Below are 13,092 nucleotides of genomic sequence, written 5' to 3' on the forward strand. Positions count from 1 at the left end.
CACCTCTGACAGTGTGGCCAACTCAGGGATCTCTGTTTTGCTGTGTTTTCTGCCCATCCTTCTTCCCCAGCCTGCCAGGATGCCTTGCCGTGTCATTTTGTGGAGACCTCTCAGCAGAGTGCCTGTACCTACTACAGGGGGTGGCTACTGAATAATTCAAGTGAATAGCATAGCGGAAAACATAAATTAGAACTTTTTTCCAATATATGCATGTGTAATGTCGTTCTCTAAATAACTAAGAAACATGCAAATAAGATAAACCTTATAAGTTCTGTCTGAACAAAAGAATTCCAATGTCCATTCCTACCTGTTCTCACCCTTGGCATCTCCCTTTGAATGATTAATATCACAATTTTGCATAAAGCTTTGCCCTAGAATAGTCTATTGTATTGCAGATCCCTACCTAGCTCGCTAATATGAGCAAGTGCTAACACTTAAATCTATTTTCTGGTGGAAGCAAGTAGCTGGATCAAGCTTTGAATGAAGTGAGTTTTTGTAACTCTAAAGGTTGTCTACAAAGCTGAGTTAAGAAGTGCATTAAGATGAAATATTTAGGCTCAAGTCATAGAATCACAGAATTACAGAATTGTTTGGGTTGGAAAGGACCTTAAAGGTCCTAGACTAACCCCTCTGTAATTAGCATGGACACCTGCAACTAGAAAAGTTTGCTCAGGGCCCCATCCCCATTCCTGGCCTTGAAGGTTTCCAGGGATGAGGCATCTACCACCTCTATGAATCACAGAATCATTTAGGTTGGAAAAGACCTCTAGATCATCAAGCCCAGCCTTTGATCACCACCTCGTCAACTAACTGTGACACTAAGGGCTATGTCCAGTTATTTCTTGAACAACTCCAGGGATTGTGACTTCACTACCTCTTTGGGCAGTACATTCCAATGTTTAACAACCATTTATGTGAAAAAATTGTTCTTGATGTCCAACCTGAACTTCCTCTGGTGACTTCTGAGCAACCTGAACCTCCCCTTCCCTTCTGGGCAACCTGTGCCAATGCTTCACCTCTCATTATAAAAAATGTCATGTTTATATCTTCTCTAAGTATACCCATTTTTTAGTTTAAATCCATTATCTCTTGTCCTGTTGCAACAGGCTCTGCTAATAAGTTTGTCTCCATCCATCTTTCTTATAAGCTGTTTTCAGAAACTGAAAGGCAGGAGTCATCTTTTCTCCAGGCTGAATAATCCCAACTCTATCAGCTTGTTTTCATAGGAGAGGTGCTCCAGCCCCCTGATCATCTTCATGGCTCTCCTTTGGATCTTTTCCCAGAGGTCCACATATTTCCTGTGCTGCAGGCCCCAAAGCTGGACAAAGTACTCCAGGTGGGGTCTCAGCAGAGCAGAGTAGAGAGGCTGAATCACTTCCCTTGACCTGCTAGGCACACTGCTTCAGATGCAGCCCAGGATACAGCTGGCCTTTTTGTGCTGAAAGTTCTTATTGCCAGGTCACATCCAACTTTTTATTCGTCAGTATTCCCAAGTCCTTCTTAGCAAGGCTGCTCTCAATTCATTCTATGCCCAGCCTGTGTTTCTGTTTGGGATTGCTTCAAGCCAGGCGCAGCACCTGGAATCTGGCCTCAAGCAGTTCCCAGGGGCCCACCCCTTGGGCTTGTCCAGGTTCCTCTGGATGGCATTCTGTCCTTCAGATACATCAATCACATCACTCAGCTTGGTGTAGTCTCAAACTTGGTGGGGGTGCACTCAATCCCATTGTCGATGTTACTGATGAAGATATTAAACAGTGCTGTTCCCAGTATGAGTCCCTGAGGGACACCATCTGCAACTGGACATTGGAGAAAAGAAGTTGGTTTGTACCTCACCCTTCTCCTTGACAATTGTTACCAGTTTGTCACTCTTGTCCATCTAGGAGGTAAGCTTTCTTTCATCTTCTTTTTCTGGCTAACATATAACATAAGCAGCCCTTCTTGTTATTCCTTGCATCCCTTTCCAAGTTCAACCCCAGCTGCATCTTGGCCTCCCTGACCCCATTCCTGCACAACCAAGCAGCAATCCTCTACTTTATCCCAGGGTGCCTGTCCCTGCTTCCCCTGCCTGCACATTTGCTTCTTTTCCTTTATTTTGGCCATCAAGTCGTGCTACTCAGCCATGCCAGTCCCTTGCCATTCTTGCCCAATTTCTTGTGTCTGGGGATTGAGAGCTCTTGCACTCTTGCAAGTAGACAGACACCAGATTTCCTTTGTTGTCTCAGTCTCAGTCTCAGTCTCTCACCCATAAACATTCAGTCTGCTGCTCTTCAGAGGCAGCTCCTCACGCTCTGTCCACTTCTGGATCTAGAGGGCAACCCATTTGCCCCTCCTTGCTCTCCTGTCCTTCTTGAACAGCCTGTAGCTATCAAAAGCTGCATTCCAGTCATGAGATTCATCCCACCAAGTTTCAGTCATGGCAATCAGGTCATCACTTTCTAGCTGCACTGTGGCTTTCATCTTCTCCTCTCTGTCCTAATGTGGTTCTGGAAAGGTGAGGAAGGAAAAGAGAGGACTAAGAGCTGAAATATGTTCAAATTGTTTTAAAAATAAGCCTCTTTTCTAAACTACTCTCCCAGTTCCTGTTTTTCATAAAAACTAAAATAATCCCCAGAGTGCTCTGAATCAAAGCCTCCTATACCATTTGTCACATTTTAGGAGTAAAGTTAACCTAAAATTTTACTTCAGCTCAATTTCATCTTCCATATAAGCAAAAAAGCAAATGATTCTCAGCACGTGCAGAGAGATGAATAGAGACATGTTCATTCCCTGTCACACATAACCTGCCCCAACCTCTTCAAATAATGCTTTCATCAAAAAATACTGGTAGAGGGAAAGGTCACGGGATGTGATGTACAATGGGTAGCTGAGGACAACCCGAGATGATGTCATGGGCAAGATCTGACAGCAGAGGAAGGATACAGATCTACACTTTCATTAGTCATGGTTTCTGTACAAATCCGTGCAGAATTTTTTCCTTAAAAAATACATCCCTTAACTATTTTAATCTAAACCAGCACTGTTAGCTAGTAAAAACAGTGAGGTCTCATCTTTTTGCTGTCTACTCGCTAACAGCTTAAATTAGACTTAGAAAATTCTTTCTTCTATGGATGTCTGGGGCATAAATAACACCATATGTTCAGCAGTAGTTTAAATAAAATATCATTCTTACCTTGACAATGACACTGCAATTTAGGAGCCATGGCTGCAATCACTATGCAAACACTGAAGTATTCTGCCTAATCTTTATAAAATATTGTAATTCTTTCTTGATGCCTTTAAACTTCATTATAAATATAGCATTATATTTGTGAGGGGAAAACCCCATGATCTTCTAGCTTTGTGCTGCCGATATAGACAAATCAGAAAATTTGAATGCCATGAGGAACAACCCACAGAGTGAAAAACTTGTTCCTAAGAACATATGGACCTCACTGGCCTCAGGAAATATTTGAAGAGTGAACACATATTTCATCAAGATTTTTGAAATCCCAGGGGTGAGGAAGGAATGAAAACATGACAGACTAATTTAAAATGGCAGGTATTGCACTTTTCCTGTTCAACACTGGAAATCAGATACCTAATATTAACCAAAGTAATTATTTTTATTACTCCTATTAAAGAGGCTAACTCCTGCCATCTCCCAGATTTCTGAGAGGGGTTGAATTTTTTCCCCTCTGCAGAGGTGGTTATATTGCCCTGGCTTGGGGTACATACCATTACTTTATAGAGTGATGTCTGTTTTATCTTCCCAGAAGACTGTACCTGAAAGAGTCAGTTCTGTGCAGAGGGAGAAATAAACTCTCACTGCTGGACCAGAAGCAAAGGCAGCAGCCTCTGAACCCAGCAGGGGCAGACATTTCATTTGGGGAGGATGGGAGGCAGCTGCCCTGCAGCCTGTTCACCCAGAGGATGACCCCTGCTGCAGCCTGGCTGCTGGAGGCAGTGGAGGTCAGGATGCTCAACACTGCACCATGGGGATCTGCTTTCCCCTCAGCTCTTCTGCTATCCCACAGCTTGACTTTGGGAAAGTCATTCTCCTCCCAAGTTTCCCTCTGCCCTTTGTGGGGGCCATTTAGATGTCAAGGAGCCATTCAGATTGCTCATTTTCCTATTCAAGGCTGAACAGTTTTTAAACCCATTTCCATAAATAAAAGTGGACACAGCTTAAAACTGTTGACAGGAAGTTGAATTCCTCCTTTTCCTGAATGCCTTTCACTGCCTTCTTCAGCCACTTGCCTGCTCATTGGACCCGTTTTATTTCCAAGTTCAGGAATGACACTTTAAACATTTAATTGCTGCAGTTGAAGTGTCATTTTCAATGTTAAATATAACCACCTCTCTTTTTTCTCCCCCACTCTGGTAAAGCAGAGTTTATATACAGAGAGATAAGCTTTTTAACCTTCTGACTATATGCAGAAGTGATTTGGGTAGTCTGACATAAAGTCTGATTCCAGGGAATTTTTGCAGTTGTTGCTGTTGTTGTCTCAGCACAGGCAGGTGGGCAGACAGGATGGTAATGAGAAATTTTCTACCAACCCTAAACCACAAGATTTTCAAAGATATTTCACATGTTTTTCGGGCTACTGTATGAAACATTCCCTTGAGATCCCAGAGGGCTTGGATTTACTGCTGCTGGCACAGGGTATGTGTTGCTCTCTAACTAGATGAGTTTTACCTATAAATCACATGCAAGTTACCTACTTTTGCCTTTGCAGCAGAGGAATGGCAAGCCTGTGCCTGGTGATGCATGGCTGATGCTTTCTAGTAGCATGCAGCTGAAATATTGCAAAGTTGGAACATTTTACAGAGATGAGTTTGCTGTACTGGCATTCAATGCAGCAAAACACTGTCACCACTTCCGAATTTCTCAGAGGTTTTCACAAGGTTGGTTTTTCTCAGGTTCAAGGGCACAAGGGTCATGTTACTGTCATCAGGGGAAAGAAAGCTTTGGTGACAGAGTCCTCCTCAAGACTGCTCCTTCATCTGGGCTTGTTGTGTGGTCGCTGATTTCCCCAGAGGGGCAGTAAACCAGTGAGGCTCTCACACAAGCAATGTTCTAAGTCTGTTCCTCCCGCTTTGAGGCCTTTACTGCTGCCAAACCCCACTAAGAGGCATGCTAAGTGGTATAATGGCACTGAGCATCACGGGGCACAGACACATTTCCAGCGGTTGTGGAGAAATCAATCTGCCTTGGTAAGAATGACTGTGTGCTGTGAAAACCCTGATAAGAAATATGAGATGCTAAGATACACCAGGCTGGCACCAGTTTTCAGTGATCATATTGGTGGCCATGTCTAGAAGCAGATCAAACAGCCAGCCTCCCAAACTCCACAAGCAAATGACATGGTGTCTCTTGCAGGTGGCTTTCTGCCTATATGAGAAGATCTGCACATGCTGGAAGAGGAAAGAAGAGGTGTAGAAGAAATATGAGAGAAAGTAAGAGACAAGAAACTTCACTGTGTGCACCAAACTCCAGGTTCAGAGACGTGAGCCCAACTTCAGCCCTTCTACCAGCATCTATGGCTCACCCTCCCTGGTTTTCAGCCAATACATTAGTAAAGGGAATTAGAAATATGGACTGATAATTACCATTCATAAATAACACAGTTCATACAGATCTGAGCTTCGGTGCCAGATGTCTGGGCTGGCATTGGATGAGGTTCTCCAGGAACAGAAAGAGCGTCACCACATTGGTATGGCACAAGACCCAGGCAAATGAGTCTGGGAGAAGCGGCTCGGTGCAGTGCTGCACTCTGCTGCCTTTTTTGTTTCTGGTGCTGTCACTCATGGTGCTGCATGTGCCATGAGGCACTGAGAGCGTTCTCTGAGGGAATGTAAGGACATAAGGTCTTATATGGATTATAGCTGCCATTTCCAGGGCAGAACTGTAGAGGAAGCAGCCCTCATGGCTGCCAATGCAAAATCAGTGCGGACTTTAAACACTCTTTTAACACTCTTTTCTGTGGGATGCAGAGGGATTTGTTTCAACATCCAAATCTTAGTAAGTTTTTGTCTTTCCACACTGCTCTATTTCATGGAATGGGGATGCTAGAGGCTTGCAGGCAGCATGTTGGTTGTACGTTTGAACTCTCCTTCCAGAATAATGTAGACAAATAGAACACGGTACGTACAAAAATAACCCTCTCCTTTTTTTTTTTAAAGAAAAACATGTCTGTACAGGAATCATGGCTGGCTTTTCCCTCTCTTTCTCCATTATGCCAAAGACATTCCACTGTGCTCCACAATCCTGCATGGTAGAAATGCATGGTACTGGAGAACGGAGAGGAATTACCAAGAAACTGATGAATAGGAAGGTAGAGATTGCAGATAAATGAAGTGGGTGTTTCTGACCTCACCAGCCTTTATCTGTACATCATTTATCTAGACTTTCAATTAGCCAGTCATGGGTTCAGAACTCCCAGAGCAGACCCATGCATCACTACTTTTAATCTAGCAGTATTTATGAAGTCAGCCTTTGTGATGTGTAAGTCACTATGCTGCTTCCAAGACCACGCAGCCACTTTTCAATGTCATCCAGGCTAATAAAACTTGACAAGCTAATTCTGATTCCCTGAAGGGACAAAATGAAGGTCTCTCTTATGCACTCCTGGCATATTGGGGTCCAGAGGGTTTATTAATGACTTGAACACCGCAGTAATTTGCTTGAGGTTGGTGTTCACCAGTACATCAACTCCATATTTAAGGCTCTTCCTACAAGATCAAGATGTAACAAAAAAACATAATGCAAAATAGTGATTAACCTTACTAGTGAATAAACTCATTTTGCTGGTATCAATTTGTTGAGTTGATTGTGTTGGCTTATCTCCCCATAAATTAGGATTATGCACGGCTGACATTGTCCATCTTTGTGGTTGCTACTTTGAAAGGATAACATTAACAAACTCCAAATAATGTGTTTATGTGTAGGAAGAAGGGTTGCACACATTTTAGCAAGACAAAATGCTCAAATCTAGATGAACTGGGAGGACTGAGATCTGGTGTTGTCATTGTGGACCCATAGCCAAGCACAGGAGGAGCTTGGGAGGGAGTAGAGAAGCAGGAACTGGCTCCAATTCCAGTCAGACATTGTGGTCAGTGTCGCAGTGCTTCTCACTATGCTGATCCTCTCTCTCATTTTGTCGGGGCTTTTACATTTTCTGGGAAAATTCCAGCCTTGCAATCATCCTGTGACACCCCTTGGGAAAAGAAAAATGACACAAAAGCATAATAAAAATAGCTGCTACTGTATTACATGATAGTTCTCCCACAATTAAAACCCACTACCCAGATTCTGGATTCCTCATGGAACAGTAACAGTCCTCAACAGCAGAGAAATAGTTATGTAGGTGGGAAGAAAACTCCAGAGATACATTTATATCTATTTATATCAAAGAACACTTCCCTCATGAACAAAGGCTTTTTGCTGCCCTCGAAATCCAGTCCAAAAAACTTCTAAAGGCTTTGATTGTTTTCTCTGCACATTCTGCTGTAGCATGTTTAAATTCTGCTTTACGATAGCACTGGTCAGCAAGAACATGATTTTATGAGGTGGGTGGCAAGAAGACCACAGAGGCAGTGCAAGATGCACTGTTTCTGTACAGGTGATAGAGCACTGGGGTGATGACAGCGCCAGATTTTATTTCTGCTGGCTAAAAATTTATTTCACATATGTTTTGCTTTCTGCTTTAACCAGATGATGATTTCATTTATTTGATTTCTATCTTATGAACCCTATAATATCTTATATTATCATGAATCATCTTATATCATCTGCCTGCAATGACACAGCCCTCCCACGGAGAAACAAACCGCCAGGTCAACCTGGATCCATACTGGTGATAGTGATAAGTGCCTTGTTGACAAAAAGCAGAAGAGGATAAAACAGCCTGAGCAGAAAATAAGTTTTAGAGTAAAAAAAAAAATAATTCCAAAGTCAGGCAACCGTGTTTCAAAAGTGCCAGAGCTGATTTTGATTGGTAGAATTTACTGTCGTGACTCAAATCCCAATTTTTGTCGAAGTTTCACAGTCATAGATCCATGGTCTATGCCTTGCTTGAAAAAGGGTTAAATCAGCTGAGATTAGACTTTTGTATTACACACATGATTGCAAACTAACAACACCTTGTTCTGTGTTTCAGAATTTTGTATTTAATCCATTGTGAAGCTTTTGATTCCTGTGTGATTTTAAACCAGATCTTTTTAGCCTCCAGAAAAAGCAAGCATATGTCTTCTGGACAAGCCTTTGCAAGACAGAACTCTTGGTCTAGTAAAATACCACTAACAGTGATACCATTACATCCTTTCACCCACAAGGTGAGACTTGCTTTTATTCTGTACATCTGCAGCAGTGGGTTTGAAGAAACCCATGGTGGTTTGCTCATCTCATGCTCACTATACTACATTTCAGAACAGTTATTTCTTTCATTTTCATGACCAATTAGTGTTAATGTCTGCAGGAAAGCTTGGATGACTGGAGCTAGCCCCCAGGGCACCATATCCCCACCTCAGCTGGTTAAGGTCATGCAGTGGACTCTTATTAACCTACTCCTCCTGAAACAAGGGCACACCAGGGAGCAATAGCAAGGTGAAAGAGGTTGATATTTTGGCAGGTACCCCTGACCTATTTACTTTGGAATAACTTCGGAAATAGTACCTGACCAAATTAGGATTGGTAGGAATAAATTCTACCTTTTATTTAGCACTGGCTATGTGACTGAAATTGGTGGGAACAATGCACTCCCAGGAACAGGGATTTTTTTCCCTGAAGCCTCATCGTTTCCTTTGTGTGACCAAAGTGAGCAAAGCTGACATGAACAAGTGGCTTCATGAAACACAGCTTTTGCTGGAAAACCCCAGTTCACAGCTGTGAAGTATGCAGCTGGCTTTCAGATTGCTCAAGTCAGGCCATTGCCAAGGGGCACTGGCTCATGTGCCATGAGCCAGTGCCACCCTGGCAGAAGCAGGGATTGAAGGTTGTTTGAAGTTGTACGGTGCTGTGAATGCACAAATCTTGTCACTGGGAGGGATGAACAATCAAGATAGCCAGTGCAGGAACATGCTGTCAAGGAGAAATCCTTGTAGCCCTTGTCCATCAGCAAAAGGATGGACACCCACCAACCCTTCTGTCTTGCCTCCTCTTCCCATGATACACAGGGGAGACCAGAGAGCTTCAATTCCTTCATCCTCGCACAGGCTGAAGTATCTGACCCACATTTACTCTTTCTCATTGCTGGCAGGCAGCACAGCCTTGTGTTTCTGAAGCTGTAAGAAAGGAGTTGATTCAGCAGTAAACATAGGCTGTGCTGATTTGGCTTTTCCAGTGGCTGTCAGCCATGAGTATTACTCATGCCATACCTCCAAGATCATTTGAATCTGCTAGGAATCCAGTCTTCTGCTGCTGAAAGTGGAGCTCTTGTGCTGTCCTGTGGGCTCAGCCTTTTACTGCCACAGCCCTCCCTAGTGCTGTTACTAGCACTTGTGTGGGCCTGTGGGGGGCTGGATCAAAGAAGGTGCCCCATGGCTAACTAAAGTCCCTCACCCACTCCTTTGCCCATGGAAAACTCCATACTGATATAAGTGCTCCCTCAGAAGTGCTCGATCTGTCTCTGTGAAGAGTTTGGAAAGATAAATGTCTCAGGATACCAAAAGAGGAAATTAAAAGGGCAGAAAGGAACTTTTTGATCCCTAGCAGTCATGGCATTTGTGTTAAGTTTGTTTTCAGATTATCTCCAAATGTCAAAAATGGGGTAAGACAGATCCATTTCAAAATACTTGTGGCTTCACAACACCTCTGTGTGCAGGCCAGGAAAGGTGCACCTGCTTAGTCCACACTGCATAATGCTGTTCCATGTAGTGTTTCAATGGTTCCTGCTATTTGAGAAAACTATACTCAAGTGTCAGGAAACCTGATTGAAAATATGTGCAATGAAATTCCCAGGGTAGTCTGTGAAAAAGACAGCGTAGCTCAAGTAACATCATACGTTTAAAACTGCAAAAGACACTTTGAAACCATGTGTTGTGTAATGATTGGGGTGCTAAATCATGTGTCAAAGCTGAGAGATCTAATTTCTCTGAAAAGTGCTGATATTTTTTGATGCTGAATAGAAGCTGTGTTTAAAAGAAATGATCAGAAAGCAGAAGTCAGTTTATGAGACCATTAGTGCTTCAGATGTGGTTTGTCTACTTAGCAGCAAACCCAGCCTGTAGCAAACAGATTTTGGACATAAGAAACGAATCTTCTTATCTGTGCCCAAGCCTCACATAACCATTTGCCTTGATAGTAAAAGTAACCAGTGATTAAGTTCTTGCAACAGAGAAGTTGGTAAAAAGTGATGTGTCAAAGAAAGCTCACTGTGTAATGGTTGGTGTCTTTCTGCTGGAAATGAAGGCTTACTGCTGCTTCCTGGCCAAATCTGAAATGCATTAGTCATTTCAGTGATTTGAACTGCATCCAAGACTTCCTCAGAACTGTTCTTAGTAATCTGTCTGCACTGTCTTGCTCTTGGCATTGCCCCAGAGTGTCCCTGCAAATCTGTTGCACCTAATCTACCCGGTGTCCACAAGCTCAATCAGTATTTCTCTGGTAGTTCACTAAGAACTGTCTGTGCTATGATGAGCTGGACCAATTACTCGCCATTTCCATAAGAAGAAAGTTCGTTTCCATTCTGAAAAAATGGAAGCTACTGAAACTCAGCTAGAGATAGAAAGACAAGTAGAGCTGGAATGGCAATTAGCAGCACTGGGACAGAGGGATTTAAGCAGGTTTCAGTCAAGACAACCCCAAACTGGGATTCTTTGGCCCCTGTATGGATAAGAAGGAGGACCAGACTGGAGACACCAACAGAGAAAAGCCAAACAGCAATCTAGAGACCACTGTCCTGATGGGGCCATTAACAGCTCCAGATCTTTCCTAGTACTGACAAATCACTTATTCAGGTGTAAGATATTCCCTGAGCTAAACTGAGAGTTTTTACATAAAGGCTTAGTTGACTGTAGGACCTCCATTTTCTTTGTTTCACTTTTGTCCCTAGCAAGTGGGACTCAAGGCAGCCTCTAAGTAGAGAAACCACATCATCAAATACATAAAAAATAGTTTTCAGTACCCAGTGGTGCACAATGCAGGCATTAGTGATAGAAATCCTGCAATTCTTGAAAGTGAAACTGCAGGATGCACTACTATAGGGATATTGATCCATCTGTTTTTGGGCTTTTCTAACACACTTGAGATTTCAGAGGAAATTTGGGTTGAGAGCCCAGTGTGTAACTTCAATCTACTGGCTGACCCAAGATCAATTTAAGCCCCTAGCACTTGCAAAGTGCACAGATCTCACAGCAGCTTGTGATGAACTGAGTTCCTGCAACCTCACTTGGCATCCTGTTCCTATTAGCCCAAATTTCAATGGCTGCTGGCACAGTGGTGCTGGGCAATCCTTTTCGTAGTAGAAATTCGGTGCTGTGTTGGAGAATGAACTCTTAGGATTTTTTTGATAACACACATATTTCCTCAGTCTTCATTGCACTCTGTCACCAAAGCTTAAAAAAGGCCCACCAACAGGTAGATTGTTCCTATCAAAGGCCTACTCTGAGCTAAGCTCAGCTCTTCTAGTGCCAATTCAGACTGAAAGTATTGCCAGCATTATGGACTAGTAATAAACAAACCACATGGAACAAACCACGTGTACCAATACGACAGCAAGGTCACTACAGTCCTTTGCAATTGGTAGCATTAAACTGTTATAAACCATAAAGCTTTAGCCATCTGAAGGTCTGTTTATAGGGAGATGTTTAAAAACAACCCCCCATTTCTGGCTTGAAGTTTTTCTTCTGATTTTCTGAACCCTTATCCGGGCTGGAGCATGCCCATCATGCAACTGCCAGAAAGCATGGCAATGCAGTCCTGGCACTCTGTTCCAATACTGACATTCAGCATGAGGAAATGCTGTAGTTATTAAAACCTGCTGTATCCACTTGTAATCTCTGTGATCTCCTTAACAAGGCCAAGCTGCCTTCCTCAGATGCCAGTTGCCCTACTGTACACCTCACATCTCAAAATGTGCTCTGAGGCTCAGAAATGAAAGCTGGATTAATGTCAACAGTTAGAACAGGTCTGTAGAGCCTGTGTCTTACCATCTGTTAGAAAAAAAATCTTAGACAGAAATATGGAACATAACAAGTAGGAAGGAAATGCTGCTAAGTTGGTGGGCTGAGAACACTTCAGCATAGGCATCTGGAAAGGAACAGGGTCTTTCCCAACACATAATGAAAACAATTTAGGGTAGTGCCACTTTATACCACACTGTGAGTCACAGGATATATCCTTCTGAGTCCCCCAGCACCTCATGTGAGGTATGCACATCTGGTTGAAGTAATGAGAGGATGGCTTTCTGCAGTAGCTGTTCAAATCCACACTCAGCTAACCCAGATCCCAGGGAACACCTGCACTAAATTCACTAGGGGTGGCCCGTCCTGAGACACTCGGCGAAGACATGAGACTCTTAAAATTTACTCTCCACACTTGAAAAGCCTATCACATGACCTTTGTTTAAGCAATAGGACACACACAGTCCAAATCAGTGTTTAGTGTGAGGATCTGGGTTCAGGGACCAAAACAAAGTCAGTAGCCAGGAGTCAAGCTGAAGGTCAGGGGAAGGGCTAGCAACAACAGGCTTCAGTTGTCAGCCAGCCCAGGAGCAACTGTAAGTTCTGGCTGCTCCTTCCAGCCAGCAAACCGGGGTTACTTTAGCATGACCCAAAACGGTTGCTTATTCAGTCATTCCTGCCAGGCCTCACTGGCAGGGAGGTCTGGTCCAAACCTAGGACCCAGAAACACGCTCTCAGTTTTCATTTGAGAAAATAAACAGAGATAGGGTTTCAAACTGTGGGTGTTAAACGCCCATGAAGAACTCGCACGGTACAGGTCATCCTCCCTTCTCGGCTTGAAATATTCCACATGAAAATCTGGCAGACCATATCTAAGCAACAAACACATTTGTCCCACTGTGGGATCTATTTTGAGGCAATACTTAACCAAAGGAGGACTCAGCCTGAGGAAAACATTTTTTTCCCAATCACTAGTGACTTGAGAAGCAATTT

The sequence above is a fragment of the Serinus canaria genome, chromosome 3 (assembly GCF_022539315.1).
Source record: "Serinus canaria isolate serCan28SL12 chromosome 3, serCan2020, whole genome shotgun sequence".
NCBI classification, from domain to species: domain Eukaryota; kingdom Metazoa; phylum Chordata; class Aves; order Passeriformes; family Fringillidae; genus Serinus; species Serinus canaria.